This window comes from Dryobates pubescens, chromosome 1 (assembly GCF_014839835.1).
Source record: "Dryobates pubescens isolate bDryPub1 chromosome 1, bDryPub1.pri, whole genome shotgun sequence".
Taxonomy (NCBI): Eukaryota; Metazoa; Chordata; class Aves; order Piciformes; family Picidae; genus Dryobates; species Dryobates pubescens.
This window is the reverse complement of record NC_071612.1, coordinates 57,857,610-57,875,881: the sequence shown is the minus strand read 5'-3', so window position 1 is coordinate 57,875,881 and position 18,272 is coordinate 57,857,610.

Here is an 18,272-nt window from a genome sequence, read left to right as displayed (position 1 = left end):
AGAGGTAAAACTTGAAACAAGTGCATAGTCGGCATCAGTTTCATGTTCTCAGCCTTGCAAACCACTGAAAGGCACACAGTGGAAAAGCATTAAATAGAGCTGACTGTTTAAGAAAGTATGAAGCCTCTGAGTCCATCTTCTCTTCCTTTTACGTTTTAACTCATCTATTTACTTTCTCTGGCTTGAAGGAAGGGGGAGGGGGGGGAAGGAGGGAAAAAAACCTGTAAACTGTCTTATTCAAAAAAGTGTTTTCAGTTAAATAGCAACAAAAGCTTTAATGACACGTGGTTAATCAAGCTTTGGAGGAACACAGCATTATGTTTTGTTGTTTGGGGTTTTTTTCTGGAGTAGGTGCTTAATGGCAGGAGCTTGCTTCCAAACACTGCTTTTCTCCAGGAGCAGTGGATTTACGTCGTTTGAATGCTTCAAAGTCACTAATGCGGCTGGGCTTTGAACCCCTTCCCAGCTGAGGAGGTATCCCAGGAGGGAGGTGCCTTGGGCAGCTCCATGCCTGCAAGGCACCACCAGCTAATTGTGGTGGGAGGGCCGCTGCCTGTGGCTCAGAACAATGAGCAGCAGAAAGAAGGGCGCCATCTTCCTGTGAACCGCGCAGCAGAAGGCGGCACTTGACGCACAGAGATGTGTGACGGCCTACATGAAGCACTAGGTATTTTAGGAGTTAAGGAGTAGCGGTTGGAGTGGGAAACTGTAACTTCTGTCGTATGTGCTTCAAACTTGGTGCTGTAAAATCTGTCCTCTGCCAGGGCACTCCCTCTCATCCAAATATGTCCGGGGGGGGGGGGGGGGGGGGCGCAGAGGGAAAAAAAGTCACTTTGGATGTGCTGGATTTTTAGTTGTTGACATTATTTACTGTGTGCTTAACAAAGGGTGCCCTAAGGAGAACGAGAATAATGTGCTCCTGCAGCAAAATATGCATAATAAAGAAGCAATTGCCTCTGGTTTCCTGGGATTTCTTGCTCTGTGCTCTCTACCTCTCTGTGCCTTCATTGTTTCAAGCTAATGTGTATTTCAGTTCTGCCATGCAAATATTCAGAAGTGCTCCCTGCACCAAAGGAGAGGAAACGAATTACATTCAAATCATTGCTTCAGTGGCATAAGTTGTGTCTTGGTTTGCCAGAGCCTTGGGTACATTCTTTAGCTGGCTGTATGACTCTGCTGTTGCCATTTGTTCACTCCAGCTGAAGTCTTTTATGCAGCGTATCTCATGAACAGGTTTTTTTGCCTTCCCTCCCCCCTGTTCAGTCAGCTCTGACTGCTAATCAGAATGTTGCTGGGTAAACAGGACTGATTAAAATTTTAATTTGGTGTTGTAAACAATATGGCACTTTAGTATTTGGACTGTTACTAAAGATACTACTAATAATGTGTCTAGTATTTTGTGGTATGGCTCTCTTATTAATTTCTTAAAGCACTGATGAGTTTTGCTGAAGAGCTTCCAGGATTTAGTGTTCCATGTGTTGCTTTTCTTGGAGGGTGACTATACTTAATTATATTGGATATGGGTATCCCATTTATTTCTGGGTTTACATCTTATGGAGAAGAAATGTTTCTGCAATAACTGGGGATATTGCACTGTAAGAAACAGCTGTACCATGAAAGCCTTCGTCTACATGGATCTACTTGTTGCTGTTCATATTGCTTATATATCTTCCAGAGATGGGGAAAAAATAAGCTAGTTAGGTGGCTTTAAAGGTGAAAACACCTTAAAAGAGTGTTGACTGGTGCTTGGATACTTGCCCTGAGGGAAGTCTAGGAAGTCCTCCAGAGCAGAACAAATTTGTGATGGAATGTTGAAGTCCAAGTATGAAGGGAAGAGAGGAAAGGAAGCAAACGTTTGCACAAGAGCTCTGTCACTTGTCTGGCCCTTCAAGGCCAAAGGAAGCTGGCTAGAATCAAGGAGTGAAGAACCTCCCTGTGATTTGGAGAAAAAAACGGAGTAAGAAGTATAGAGAGCCGTGTAAGGTGACACAGTTCTAAACTGAAGGAGCTTTTCAAAGTGGCTAGGGAACACGTGTGTTGAAAATCAACATTTTTCTTGTGCTAACTAGAGTGATTGTCTTTTGAAACTGATAGTGCCTGACCACTTAGGAGGTCACTGCAGAGCACTTGCAAGGTTCGTTTATGGAAGCGCACCAAAGTTACTTGGTAGGCTTGGTGCAGATAGGCTACAGACTGCTCCAGCGAGTCGCTGGAGTAGCTGGTAACTTACAGGACTGCGAGGGAGGGTGACCGCATCCCACTGAGTCAGCAGCTTTACTTCGAAAATAGGACTTCCCAACAACTTTCACAGTGCAGTGGCTCCTCGTGATTTCCAGGTGTATGCTTTTGACTGCTGCCTCCTCTGTGATAGTCCATAATGACTCCATTGTCTCAAACAAGGCTCAGCATACCTGGTCTTGAGTAGGCAGGGTGGTAGTCTTAATAGTTCTGGAAGTGGGATGTCCCTGCTGCTCTTCTCCTTTTAGGTCATGATGGCTTATCTCCCTGGCTGGAAATGCTGCTGCCTGGACACAGGTGAGCCAGGTCAGTGCTTGGTGCAGGATACCTGTCCCTGGGATAGGGCCTTTGCCCCCTAGGATTGACTTAAGTCTGCCGAAAGATCAGTGATTTCTGGCATGGTTCTTGCTGTGAGGCATAATAAAAAGGTACCTTCATACATTTGGTTTGAATAAAAACTGACTGATGCCATTGTTCGTGTCTTGCTTCTGGCCAGTTCATTTTCTGTTGATTATAGCTTAGAGTGCAAGAAAATCCATGACCATCCTTTGCAGTGAGCTAGGTAGCCTGTATAAGTGTGTGTATTCCCCTTGCAGCCAAGGTGAGCAGAGTATTACATATTTCCTGTGCATGACAGAATGTAAAATATGTGCTTAACTGTCCTTTAAGTCAGTGGGACTAAATCTGATGGTGTCCTCACATCGCTTCCTGACATGAGGTATATAAAGAGATGGAGCTTGACGCCCCTATTTGCATTCATATAACACCTTCCCAACAAAGGCTGCAAAACCACAGCTTTACAGCCTGGTAATAAATAATTGCAATTTGAGATTCTGCCCTCAAGTGCATAGGCCCTACACATTACCTGGATTGATTTTTAAATGCACTTTTAGCTCAGACTGATTTTACTAAGGTGTTCTTTTACATATTCCATACAGGGGGGAGCAGAATGGGCTGGGGAAGAGCAAAGGAAAGCTGTTTTAGGTCACAGTCTTCTCTAATGATAACTCCCTATAAAAGCTGAAATAAACTGTGTGGTATTGGAACTTCACCATATTTGGTTTATTTCAACCAATTTTTAAGGTTAAGGCATAACTACCAGCATCAGGCACACACACACACCTGACTTTGCCCCAGGCCTCCAGAGAATATATATCTACTAAGATGAATGTTTCTGACAAATTGGCATTCAAAAGAGGGCAGGTCATGTGTTCAAGCACCTACATTTGTTCTCTTTCTAAGGAAAAATTTCCAGAGAGGGCAGATTCTGATAAAGTCTGGAGATTTTTTGCCTTTTCTTGGTTTCCTCTTTTTTTTTTTCCCTTCCCCCCCCTTCCATAGACATTTTCTGGTCCTGATGCTTAAAACTATCTGGCAGTAATGTTTATGAATTACCTCACTCATGTAATTTTTACTGACTGCAGGATAAGAGTCCTTCCAAGGAGAATGCCTATACACATGTAGCAGACACCTCTTGTCCCCAGTCTCCTCTGCTGTGCTGCCCAGGAATGCAGGCAGATTGGGTAGTAGCATTCAGATGTGAGCAGTGAGCACTGCAAAAAAGCATGTCAGCCTCTATAGGTTGTCTGTTCTGATTTGAAAAAAATCTCTTGAAGGATTGCAGCAAGGGAGATGGGCTGTGGAGAGAAGCTTGGGAGAACAACATCTAAAATGGGAAGCCTTTCGAAAGAGCCAGGAGTTGTGTTTAAGGGAGGCAGATTGATCTCCTTGGTGTCAGGCAATGAGATTTGACAGATGAGGAAAGATTAATAATAGAAGTAAAGTTATTATCTACCCCAGAGATAATGTTAAGGCTACTGAAAAGTAGAAAGTGAACAGAAAATACATACTTCGAGCCTTGCCCATGCGTTGCATTTCAGTTTCTGGGAGGAGACTCCAAAATTGCAGGCCACTCTGCCTGCCCTGGCAGCTAAACAGCAGTCAGCCTGTGTCACCCCAGCCTGCTATTTGCATTGAACCTGCTGTATCAGAAGGCAGGATGTGAAAGCTTTTAAATCACTCCTCCTCTGGCTGTGTTGAGGGTTAACATCCATTCGTTCTCAGCCAGTGAATTGGTTTGCTAGGGCAGACCCCTATAAGCTACAGGGAGGCTTTCTGTGTTTGCCCCTCAGCATGCTGCCTCAGCCTGGGATAGCAAAAGTAGCAGGGACTCCAAGGGGCTTAGTTACTTAGCTGCTGGCAAAGAAGTTTGATATTGTTTGCAAAGTGTGACTAAGGACTGACCTGAGACATGCCAGGGGGAGATGACGCTAGGGCTTGGAGAAACAGTGCATAAGAGCTCTTGGCTCACATGCTCTGACTACCCTTGGATCAGGTCCGCCCCTCAGTGGATAGAGCTATCCTGTGGGACCTCTGTATCTCTGCTCTCTACCCTGCCTCTTGATCTCAGTGTGTGTGTGCATTCCCTTCTCTATGAAATATCTCCCTTCCGTTGAGATATTGGGAAGAGGGATCATAGATAATGGTGACAGCTTTATAGTTATGACTCTTCCTGTATCTCTATAGGTCACGCATGTTACCATTGCATCAAAATAGTGCAAGGACTTGCCTGTGAGTCACATCAGGGTTCCCTGGATGAATGGAGACTACAGTTCTCTCTGCCTATTCTGCTGTTTGCTTCTGGACATTTCTCTTCTGAGCTAAATTGAAATCCCTGGGTCATAATCTGATCAAGCTTATCTGAAAAATGTTTTTTGTACAGTTACAAAATGAGAAAACATGTTCATCCAAAACCTGTTGTTAGAAAGGGCTTTAAACCAAAGATAACGTATTCTCCAAATGATTTTTAACAAGACACAAGTATCTAAATCCACATCAGACTGCAAAGTGACTCAGTCTTGTGTAGTTGTGCAGGCACTTTGTATTTATTTCACCAGTAGACAGAGCAATTTCATGCATTTTGAAACTTGGTGGGTTTTATTTCTTCCCTCCTTACTTGTCAGGTTTTTATTGTACCTGTAATTATTTGTTGATAGTTATTCTGCTGAAATCAATACTTTACTAAGATTTTTTTTTTTTTTAATGGAGAAATCTACTGCTTAAATGTCTGATTTGGCAAGATTTATAGTTTAGCTTAAAAATTTGCAAATTAGAATGGCTTTCATCTCTTGTCACCTTCCAAAGTCCTGAGAGTATTATTGCATAATAGTTAATATTTGAGAGAGTGAACACATTTAAAGGAGTGGGGATGTTTTTGCCAAGAGGACTGAGAAGGACTGAGTGGGTGATTTGTGTGAGTGATGAACTGATTATCTAAAGCTTTAGGTTTTGTTTATGGTGTTACTCAAGAGCATAGCCAAAGAATAAAGCAGTTATTCCTTATCTTCTAGTTCTGTGCTTGCAACATCACATACAATTGGTATCCATGGAAATTATATCCTAGCAGGAGCAGCTGATGAACTCTTGGGAAATAAAGATCCCATTTTCATGCAAATATTATAAACAGCAAAGAGGTGAGGAAGAAAAATGATTGATAAATAGAATTATTTTTGTCTTGGAATATTTTCCTTGAGGCAGCAGTAGCTTTCTGAAATAACTGTTCTTACTGAAGGCAAACTTTCATAGGTTAGGGTGTGAATGCAAGTTACGAGGAAGAAAGCAACATTCAAAATAACTCACATTGATTTTGTGATGAAATATTCCAGATACTTGTGTAATTTAACTTTATTGTCAGAATACAAGCCAGTAACTTCTGGAAGTGCAGGCACCTTCCATTTAAAAGCTAAATTAAGAGAGATTATTTCCTTGCTGGGGGCTGGACACTGGTGAGTAGTGTAGTATTCCATGCCACAGGAAAACTGTCTCTCTATGTCCCCTCAATAAGGCACAAAAATTCTACCTTTCTCTCATCTAAAAATAAAAGCACTGTAGTATTAAAAAGACTGTGGGTTTTTTTTTCCCCTCTAGTACTTTTATTCCAGATTTTAGAACTTACCTTGCTTTCTGTCCTGCTGCCAGCACATTGCAGTGCAGCTCCTGAAGTGGGGTGGTGCTCCATGTGGCGTTTCTGCCCAGACAAAGGTGTAGATTAATTTCCCAGATTTGGCTTCCTGACTTATTTCTGTTGAAAACTACAGATAGAAGCATCAGTGAGCCAGAAGTTACTATAACACCTCAGCAACAGTGGGAAACTTGCCATAATGAAATGCTGTTTCTTGACAGCAGAACAAAATTGCTGTTTGTACATAACTCTGTAATTGCCTCTATATTATAGTCATTAGATCCTTGGTTACTAATAGGAAAAGCATTGTGACAAGGTGTGGTGGGATTGGTGTCAGTCCTTTTAGCTGCTGTGGTTTTGAGCCAATTGGTGGGCAAGATCTTAATTTGTCTAGACTATTGGAACTGTCTGCAATCTAATCAAATACACATATGGTCCATTTACTAAGATACTCTAATGGCAATCAGCCTTAAATGATTCAAATCAGTGGTAACCTGCCCCTGAGTTGATGAACAAATCAGCATGTTGTGAGGATTGTCTTCCTGTAAACTCAGGCAGCTACAGTTTGGTTTATATCATGCGTCACAGTCAGTTGTCTCTAGATTATGGTTTGATGTGGACTGCTCAGGATGTGCCTTATTCACCTGAAGATTTGTAACTACTCTTGTAAAGATATTCACAGCTGGTCCTTAGTAGGAAAGGGGGACAAGGAGGGAAAGAGGGTCATTAAGTCTCATTGACTTTTTTCCTTCCTGTCTTACACTGGACAAATCAAGGTTAAACATTTACTACCCAAGTTGGTACATGAGACTAATGTGTCGAATGTGTGAGAGTTTCACTCATCAGTTGTCTGAGGAAGCTGTCACATTCAACTCTGTTAGACTTCCCAGCTTGAACGAGGATGTAGTTGGGCTGATTGGGTAGTTCTCAAGGTAATTGCTCTCAAGACTGGATCCGTTGCAAGACTCTTTAACCACTCTTCTGCCTTTCTCTGCCTGGATACAAAGAGAAAAGAAAGTTTCTGTGTCTGGGCAAAAAGAATCTGAAACACAGAAATTTTCTGTGAGAGAGAAATTTTGGAATATGTTATTAAGTAGTGTAAGAATTAGTCAGTAGTACACAATAGATGACTTTGTAATGGGACACAGTAGCTCAAAAAAACCCCCCCAAATCAAAAAGCATGACTTTTGAACTATATCTGTCATGAAGAAGAGAGAAGTAGTCGTCATCCTTCTTCACAGAACTGTTCTGCCAGGTGTTCTGCACACTGTTAGGTGCAGAGCCCTGTCTAGGGTAGTTTCTGCTTTGAATAATACAGAGAGGTTGTAACAACAGTTAGGAACCTGGAGATGAGGGGAAAACGTTAAATGGGTAATCTCGTTAAATGATGCCTAAAATGAGACTGAGGTGTGTCCAGATATTTGGTATTATAGAGAGGGACTGCCAAAAGACTGTAACTAGGCACAGCATATTAAAATAAAAGGGGGAAATTATATATTTGCAGGAATTGGGGTCTGGTAGTATCACTGCAACCAGTAATAACAACAACACAGTTTTGGGGACCAAACCATGGCTGAACAAAAATCTCTGCAGTTTGATTTGTGTTCCAAACTAACAAACACCTGAGGATTTTTTTCTTCTTTTCTCCTTTTTTTTTTTTGTTTCAATGGAATGATGTGCATACATCTGTACTAGCATATATGAAGCATAGGCTGATATAACATAAAGTGTTGGTATGAGTATTTGATTAGGAGAGACTTTGTTTCACCCCATATTTTTGTCCCTGTCAGGATGACTCTGTTGTTAGGGTTTCCACTGCAATCCACATCTTCAAGAGTCTGTAATTGGTTGCAGTAAAAACTGCCACTCTGAAATGTCTCACATTGTGTGAGCCCAGCTCAGAGCAGTTGTGCATTTTAAATACTTATTTTAAATGCTTCCTAAACTAGACTACCAGGACCACTGCTGATATTTGCACCTGCAAGGATTTTTTCTCGACAGGAGTTTGACAGTGTGGTGCTCCTAACTCATGGTGGGAAGAGCTGTGACACAGGGATGCCAAATGTCACCTGTGTGATACAGGTTAGAATTCTTGAGTAGTTAATAAAACAGCTAAATTGCCCCAATTGCTTTGATAATAAAGTGACTGCTGAACTTGCCAAGTAACTAATTAATTTCCAGTACATATTTGGCTCTTGTGGCTGGCAGCCACCTTTGTTTTATGGACCATAACTGGTTGGCACTATAGAAGCCTTTAAACAGAGATTAACAGGCATGTTAACTTTTAGCATGTAAATAATCTGCACTCTTCAAAAGATTGTGTGTGTGTGCTTACAAAACAAAATGCTGTAGTATGCTCTGCTAGCCCTGCCTCAATAGTCTTTTGAATGCTGAGACCACCAAGACCTCTCTGCGACTGGTGTCTGTAGTTGTGGTGAATCTCCCCTATCATTTTTAAGTGTTTGCATGAAGAGGGAAGGGCCAGCACAGCTGGCATAGGCAAGGGAGGAAATAGGTGCTGTGTTTGGTTTTTAGTCCCTTGGCCATGGCAACCCCATGCATTGGCCATGGCAACCCCATGCAGAGCTACAGGCTGGGGTCAGAGTGGCTGGAGAGCTGCCAAACAGAGAGGGACCCGGGGGTACTGACTGACAGCTGCCTAAACATGAGCCAGCAGTGTGCCCAGGTGGCCGAGAGGGCCAATGGCATCCTGGCCTGTATTAGGAATAGTGTGGCCAGCAGGAGCAGGGAGGTCATTGTGCCCCTGTACTCTGCATTGGTTAGGCCACACCTTGAGTACTGTGTCCAGTTCTGGGCCCCTCAGTTTAAGAAGGACATCGAGACACTTGAACGTGTCCAGAGAAGGGCAACAAGGCTGGGGAGAGGCCTTGAGCACAGCCCTGTGAGGAGAGGCTGAGGGAGCTGGGGTTGTTTAGCCTGGAGAAGAGAAGGATCAGGGGTGACCTCATCGCCCTCTACAACTGTATCAGTATCACAGTATCACAGTATCACAGTAACTAAGGTTGGAAGAGACCCCAAGGATCATCAAGTCCAACCTGTTCCAACAGACCTCACAACTAGATCATAGCACCAAGCGCCACGTCCAATCTCCCCTTGAACACCTCCAGGGACGGCGACTCCACCACCTCCCTGGGCAGCCCATTCCAATGACGAATGACTCGCTCAGTGAAGAACTTCTTCCTCACCTCGAGTCTAAACCTCCCCTGACACAACTTGAGACTGTGTCCCCTTGTTCTGGTGCTGGTTGCCTGGGAGAAGAGACCAACCCCCACCTGGCTACAACCACCCTTCAGGTAGTTGTAGAGGGCAATGAGGTCGCCTCTGATCCTTCTCTTCTCCAGGCTAAACAATCCCAGCTCCCTCAGCCTCTCCTCATAGGGCTTGTGCTCAAGGCCTCTCACCAGCCTTGTTGCCCTTCTCTGGACACGTTCAAGTGTCTCAATGTCCTTCCTAAACTGAGGGGCCCAGAACTGGACACAGTACTCAAGGTGTGGCCTAACCAATGCAGAGTACAGGGGCACAATGACCTCCCTGCTCCTGCTGGCCACACTATTCCTAATACAGGCCAGGATGCCATTGGCCTTCTTGGCCACCTGGGCACACTGCTGGCTCATGTTTAGGCGGGTGTCAATCAGCACCCCCAGGTCCCTCTCCGTTTGGCAGCTCTCCAGCCACTCTGACCCCAGCCTGTAGCTCTGCATGGGGTTGCCGTGGCCAAAGTGCAGCACCCGGCACTTAGACTTATTAAATGCCATCCCATTGGACTCTGCCCATCTGTCCAGTCGGTCAAGGTCCCTCTGCAGAGCCTTTCTACCCTCTAACTGACTAACATCTGTTCCCAACTTGGTGTCATCTGCAAACTTGCTGATGACTGACTCAACCCCCTCATCCAGATCATCAATGAAGATGTTAAAGAGGATGGGGCCCAGCACTGATCCCTGGGGGACGCCACTGGTGACTGGCCGCCAGCCGGATGTGGCACCATTCACCACCACTCTCTGGGCTCGGCCCTCCAGCCAGTTCCTAACCCAGCACAGAGTGTTGTGGTCCAAACCACGAGCTGACAGCTTAGCCAGCAGTTTACTGTGGGGGACGGTGTCAAAGGCCTTGCTGAAGTCCAGATAGACTACATCCACAGGCCTCCCCACATCCACCAGACGGGTCACCTGATCATAGAAGGAGATCAGGTTGGAGAGGCAGGACCTGCCCTTCCTAAATCCATGTTGGCTGGACCTGAGCCCTTGGCCATCCTTCAGGTGCGCAGTTATTGCCGCCAGGATAACCTGCTCCATCACTTTCCCTGGCACTGAGGTCAGGCTGACTGGTCTGTAGTTTCCAGGTTCCTCCATCCGTCCCTTCTTGTGGATGGGGACCACATTGGCCAGTTTCCAGTCACCTGGGACCTCCCCAGTGAGCCAGGACTGGAGGAAAATGATGGAGAGCGGCTTGGCCAAATAACTACCTGAAGGGTGATTGTAGCCAGGAAGGGGTTGGTCTCTTCTCCCAGGCAACCAGCACCAGAACAAGGGGACACAGTCTCAAGCTGCACCAGGGGAGGTTTAGACTCAAGGTGAGGAGAAAGTTCTTCACAGAGTGAGTCGTTCGTCATTGGAATGTGCTGCCCAGGGAGGTGGTGGAGTCACCGTCCCGGGAGGTGGTGGAGTCACCGTCCCTGGAGGTGTTCAAGAGGAGATTGGACATGGCACTTGGTGCCATGGTCTAGTCATGAGGTCTGTGGAGACAGGTTGGACTCGATGAGCCTTGGGGTCTCTTCCAACCTTAGTTATACTGTGAGATGTTCTACTCACTGGTGTAAAGAGCTAGCAAGTCCTACCCTCCTTTTAATTTCCAAACTCTTGCAAACTCATGTTTTTATGTTTAGCATCCCTGCCACTGTTGTTAAATACAGCACTGATCAAAAAAAAATCTAAAAGCAAAACTACCTCAGTTTCCCAACTCAGATCTGATGCTGTCTTTTCTTTAGTCCACCCTTCCATGTCCCTGCACATTCACAGGGCAAAGTGAAAGGAGAAGAAACAAAATAATACCAAGGACTCAATAATACCCACCTTGTCGTTGTCTCTCTTCATGCTCTATCACAACCTTACCATAATTTAAAACACCTAAGAGGTATTCATGGATATGCTGGCTGTTGTTCAGAATCTTAAGGAGCCTTGTAAAAAATTTATGAATTTGTAATACAAAACAGGTAGTTTTGTGAGCCACCTAAAGCCAGGCTTACTTTATAATGGAGAAGAGGCAGTGAATGCAGTATAGCTTGCAATATCCAGGAGGGATATGTGATTAACCTACCTTGGCCATTAAATGTCACAGTTGGTGCGTACACATGGAGCAGAAAGAATATATATTTGTCAGTAAAAAGGTGACTGAATGAAGGAAGTCATGAAATGACATTTTTCAGTAGGTTTGTCATAGCTGGAGCATGGAGGAAAATTGCTTTCTGTAAATCTTGGCCCAACAGAACAAACCACACGTTTCTTTCCATTTGGAAAGCCATACTCGTAGACATAATGAAAGTATTGTGTGCTCTGACTTTTGCAAACTCTGATAGAAACCAATCTGCAATCTTGACAGATATGATCTTTTGCAGGATGCACTGTTCATTTGCAGCAGCTAGAGACCTCAATTAATTTATGAATGAGGACAGCAGGCTCTGGACTCACCAGCTCAGCCTAGGTGGAGATGTCCCTGTCTGGTAATTTGCAAAGATTTATATAAAGCTTTTCTTCCATTTTGAGAGTAGATTAAAATTCTAATGGAAACAATTTGTATGCATTTGTTGGATTGAATAATATTTATTGCTGTATGGAAAAGGAAGAGAAAAAAAGAAAGAAATGCTGAAAAACTTTGCCAGCAATAAAGTTAGTGAGGCAGGGATAAATAAGTACAGAGGCAGAAAGAGCTCAAATAAGAAAGTATTACTTAGTGGAGCCTGTAAGAAGCCCACTGTTTCATGAAAGCAATTTATACCTGTTTCTGAACAAATAGGATACTAGCCAGTGTGTGTGGTCTCTCAGTTCTTTAATTTATCTGGGGAAATTCTTCTTAATGCTTGAAAACAACCAAAACATGTTGTCCTGGACATGTTTGCATATCAGAACATGCACTCTCACCCTGGTAGGTTGTGAATGATTTTGGGAGGGTGTGATGGTAACACAACCTATTCATTTATTCCTGGGAAGACTTTTTGAAGGCTTGTAGGTGACTTTAGAGCAGAAATCCCGTTAAAGGGGAAGATATTATTAGGAGTTATGCTTCTGAACCCATTTAACTGATAACCTTTGTTTCACGGTGACTGTTTAAGTTGGGATCAAGCTTTTGGATTTTCTTCTGATGAAACAGTTTACAAGCAGCACACATCACACAGGGGCATGTGCCACAACATGACTGTATACAGGAGGAATAAACTAGAAGAATACCTCTCCAAGAAGTTCTGTAATTTTACTTGGCAGTTGTCTTGTCTGTGCTGTAATTAAAGGAGACAACATGTGAGAGTTTTGTGTGAAAAGGCGTTTGTAAATATTGGCCATGTTCCAGAGAAGACTTCTTGGTGGAAGAAAAGTACTTTCATTAGTTTGATAAAATGAATGCAGGTACTCCTACAGCTATTGGCAATGCACACATGCAGAAATATTCTCCAAGAATGCTTTAGAACAGGGATCCTATTTTCACATCTGAATATAGAAATCCAGGCAAACTGGACAAAACAATACAATAATGCAGATAAGCTAAAATAACTTTTGGTAAGGACTGTGACAAGTTTAGCTAACTTACTGTACAGCCATGTGCACCAGAATAAAGGAAGGAATTGTTTAGGAAGAAATTCTTCATAGAGAATGATTGGCCATTGGAATGGGCTGCCCAGGGAGGTGGTGGAGTCGCCATCATTGGAGGTGTTTAGGAGGAGACTTGATGGGGTGCTTGGTGCCATGGTTTAGTTGATTAGATGGTGTGGATGATGGGTTTGACGTGATGATCTTGAAGATCTCTTCCAACCTGGTCTGGTCTATTCTATTCTAAAGGAAGGGGTGTCAGATGGGAAAGTAATAGTGAGAAAAGAGCTTTCTCAGTGGGATGGGCTGGGGCAGGTGAGAACACGCTGAAAAACTAGTAAGATTTGAAAAGATTAACTCTGTATGGTCTCAAGCTATTCTTTATGAGGCATAGTCTCCTGAAATGCTCAAATATAGATGGGGAAACCAATATCAACTAACTAATTATTCTAGTTGTTTGGGTATTCCTCATGCCAAATCTGTGTATTTAATTTTATCAGTCTCAAAGTGTCATCTGAAACATAAATGAAGAGCAGGAGACAGACATCCTGAAATGATCAGGGTTAGTTGTGATAATGTGTTTTAAAGGCTGGCCAAATAAAACTTATAACCAATTTCTGACATCTTTTTGTTCATATTAAATAGTTTCTTGGTTTATGTTTCTGTTAAGTTTTAGTATGAAATTCAGAGCATAAAGGAATAGTAATCTCATTAAAACCAATGATAGTTTCATTAATTTCTGAAAGACATCAGCCACAAATATGAAGCACTGTTCTTTATTCTTTAAAGCATACCCATATTTCAATAAACATTTAGAAAGTTAAAAACTGGGCTCGTTTTTGCAAGTAGTTGAGCATCTTGGCCACATTTCTCAGAGGCGTGAAGTGGCTCAAGTACAGACTCAGTTTGATTCCTGTACCTTGACTCAGAGCATCTTAATATCATTACTTGAGCAGCTGCTAATTTTGAACAGTATAGGAAAAATGAGTCCTTGATGAATTACCAGCCAGCCAAGCTATCCAAAAGCATTTCTTTTCTAAGCTATCCTGTGGCAAAAGCATGCATAAATCACTATTCCTTTATTGTGTGCCCCCCTGGAATGTAAATTTCTTCCTTCTGCCTTTTACCTTAAATTTTCTTAGAACTATGTAGTGGATTTTCTTGGGGAGTGGTAGTAAGTGAATACACTGCATTCTTTACTGCCTTTAGGGTTTTCCTTTGACAAAGGCCTTGCTAATGGAAATGCAAATTTTCTATCTGTCATAGAATACTTTTGACTCTGCTGTTTGTCAAAGTAACACATTCCTTAAAAGCACGGTTACTTTATGACTTCTAAGAGGCCAGAGGAGTTGTGTCTGCACCTACCAGGGCTCTTTTTGACCTAGTAGACAGTAAAAAATGTGTAAATTGGAATGACAAATATTAGCCTGTTCAGCTCTCTGCTATAAACAAACCCTGCAAAGATTGAAATCTGCCTTAAGCTTTGATTTGTTGTAGTCAGTCATCCATTTCCTGTTTAGTAGTTTTGTTGCTCTTTAATAGACAGCAACTTGTTTCATTTTCTAGTAACACATTAGTGATTCTAGTTTTGATAATATTCCATCTAATCTTATTTTTGAGGGTTGTGGAAAACCACATGCATAACTGTAGAGAGATCCTTGGGCTACATGATTTAGCAGATTAGAAAATGTCCTTTGTCTTTACTGTTCCACTCTAAATAGAGTAGACAGCCTCACCAAACTTTTAGTAGTGGAACTGTCCAACATAAATATACAAACATTTTGAAGGCAGGGAACAGAGAAATAAGCCTCTGTGTTGTTATATTCATATAAGAACTGAAAGGAATTTGTGTGCCATACGTTAGTCCAGCTGAACAATACTAACAGTACATTTTTTCATGGCTGCCATCCATGTTTGACAGCCTTCCCTATTTCTAGCCTAAGGAGTAAATTTTTTAAGTTCCTAACCCTTCTTCCCCTGAAACCAATGCACTTGAGTAATCATATTTCTTTTTTCAATCCTACTCTCTATTTTCTCTTTTAAATTTCACTTTTCTTTCCTGGAGGGCTCTACTCTTTCCTGTGAAACTGTAGCATTTCTTCACCTCTACTGTCCTTGAGTCTTTCTTCTCTTCCTGATCCATGAACCCTCAACGAGTGCACTTCACAAAGCCTTTCTTGCTTACCACCTCTGCTTCATCTCAAAGAGGAAGGATGGTCCTTCTCTGCTGCAGTTCAGCTCTTGGATGTAAGAAAAACTAGGGAACTCATGATTAGCTCTAGTGTGTCACCTCAGTAACTTCTGCAGTTTAAATTCTCTGCATTCAAATCAGGTTCTTGTAGGGCCATTGAAAAATGAAATGCCATGGTGTCAGTCCTGCCTGAAGAGGCAGGTGTTTCTTGTTGGCAATGTCTAGGTTCCAATTCCAAGTTTTATTTTAATGACTAAAGAATAAAGAAGGACCAAAATGCCTGACGCATACGGACGGATCTTCTTGCTTGCACAGGTCTTAAAGTACAAAATAGACGGCAGAAGGTCACTTAACTATAGTTCTTGCACAATGATGATCTTCACAAAATAGATTCTTCCCTCTGCACAAGCCGGAGAAGACCGGCTGCAGCCAGGACTGCTCTTTCTGAAGCCAAGCGGTGGTTTCAAAATGCTTTTTTCTGCAAAGAGACGGTTGTACTGGAATGACAGATGCTTTCCAAGGCTGGAGTTGCAACAAAGTATTTACTTAGCCATAGAGATCATAATGTTCCATGGTTTATTTGAATTATTAAAATGCAATACTGCACAATAATCATTATTGCAGAGCTTCAAAACACTTACTGACAATGCGGTCTTGGCAAAGGAAGCACTAGTCTATTTAATGGACAGTTGTTGCAACAGAGAAGGGGAAACCTGTGTTTCAGACTAAGCTGTGCTTTCCAGAGGGGCAGAAGGTATTGACTGTAATATTGATCCCATACAGATTTTTGTTGTTGCTTTATATTTTAAAAATAACCCCCTACCCCATCCTCTCTCAACAGATCAGATGTCACTTCGCTTTTCTTTCCCTGAAATAACACTGGAAGGAGATTGTTGACAGCTTCAGGCTTATGCACAGTCAGCATTATAAGAGAAGAGTATAGACGTGAGCAAAAGTCAAGTGGTCTCCTAGGAGCTCTAACCCATTAAAACAATTGCTAAGGGCGCAAGAGCACAATAAACATCTGTGGTTTGTCTCCCCAGTATACCACATGTCTTTCAGTTTGCCTCTGCTTGGAAAGGGGCTTGAGCTGTCTGATTGGACTCAGATGTGAACTTGCAGAGTTCAAGGCTTTTCAGAGCTTGGATTTTGGATCCAGGCTGAGGGTAGGCGTCATTGTAAAGTTAGATTCCAGATCAGCACATCCTCAGACTTGACAGCACTTTCATGGTACTTTTTGGCTCTGCTTTGCTAGGAAGTGCTTCTTTGCAATCCCCCTCAACTACCAGACTGCCCTCACTGAAACCAAATACTGCAGTGGTGAAAGCAAGCACCTTCCTAAGCAGATGCAGCCTTTCTCATGAGTCAGTCACTGTTTGTAGATAAATTGGTATAAAAAAAGGTACACCATGCTATATAATCCTCAAGTTGCTGCTACAGAACATTTTATTACCTTGATTTTGTGACAGAATACATATTTATGTTTTATTTTAAAGACAGACTTTACAAATCTAAATTATACCAACCCTGGCATACTAATTGGAAAACAACAATTTTACATGGAAATGTTTATCACAGCCCAATGCTTAAATGAGAAACATCTTTCACTTACAGGACTATGATGTCGGTCTTACTATACCTGGCTGGTTGTAACAAGGTTCAACAAAACCAAAAGTGAGCCAGAACTGGAAAACTCTGTTTTGCTAACAAATGGCATTCATTGGTAATTCAGTCTCAAGGATGAAATATACTTTAGAGGATTAAACAGAAACAATTGACTTGTTACTTTAACTAAAACTATTTGATCAGAAGAGATGAGAATTAGGATGTTGCAATAACTTAATAGTGCATGTTGGCAGCACAAACCAGTGGAAAATTTTAAGGCTGAATATTGCTTGTAAACACATGGTGACCAGAGCAGGCACAGAGGCTGGGTGGGGACCTGGTGATCTGTGTTGCCATGGCATCAGGAAGAATGGGGGGGCAAGGTGGAGGCCCTCTGCTCCATTCTTCCACTTACCACCTGCAGCACTGCTGACAAGAGGAGTTACACCAAAAGCAAGAATTTTCTTGTGCAAATTGATAAAAGAACAAATGTTTGACTGCCAGGAACAATAGCTTGACCCTGGTCCCACCACACCCTCTGCACAATAGTAGATGACAAGGTATAAATATTATCCCAGTTTCATCTCTCAATTATAGGGGATCAAGAATTGGATGGTAAGCAACAGACAGATCAGTGGTGATGGGATTAAAAGTAACCAATGTCTTTACAAAGGAAGAATTGCCTAAGAGGGGGTTGGAAGAGGAAGGGGGGGAACCAGACAGTTCCCCTTACCTATGTGCATAAACAACAAAGGGGCATCTGCAAAGTACCTTATCTTGAATATTGCTGTAAGTCAGTAGGGGTCAGTCTGAGGATGGAAAGACACTGAACACAGACTAAACTTTTGAACTTTTAGGCCAGAGTGCAGGTTTAATAGACTACTGAATATTAACTTCTCTGCCCAGAGAAATGAAGAACCTAATTTAAATGAATGTACAATATATGTAATAGGGGGGGGTCACATGTAAAGGGGGACATGTAGTAGGTGTTTCAGGAAATCCTGAGTACCTTAGCCAATGGGGAAAGGGAGAGGGAAATTTGCATCTAGGAATTTAGGATAAATGGGGAGCTGTGTCTCCCAGCAGTTTGAGAGACCCCACAAGGAATTGTCCTCTGGACTCTCCCTTTATTTGAATAAAGTTTTACCAGATGACTCTGTCTCTATGGTGAACAGGGGCTTCTAAATCAGGAGAATTCTTCCCTTACAATGGGTTTGTCCTGCTTACCCCTCCCCAGAAAGGAGGCCTTTTGGTTGTAAGATTTGTGAGCTCAGCTGTGCTGAGTGCTTCCCTGGGAGACTGAGTTTATGATTGCAAGCATATTTTTAGAGCTACAGAGCTCTACTGCACTTATCACCAGCAATCTTAACCTGTACATGTTGAATATGAGCAAACCTCACCATTTGTGTACCTGACTGCTACTTTTGGATGCAGACAGGCTGTTCCTGCATCTGGTGTCAGG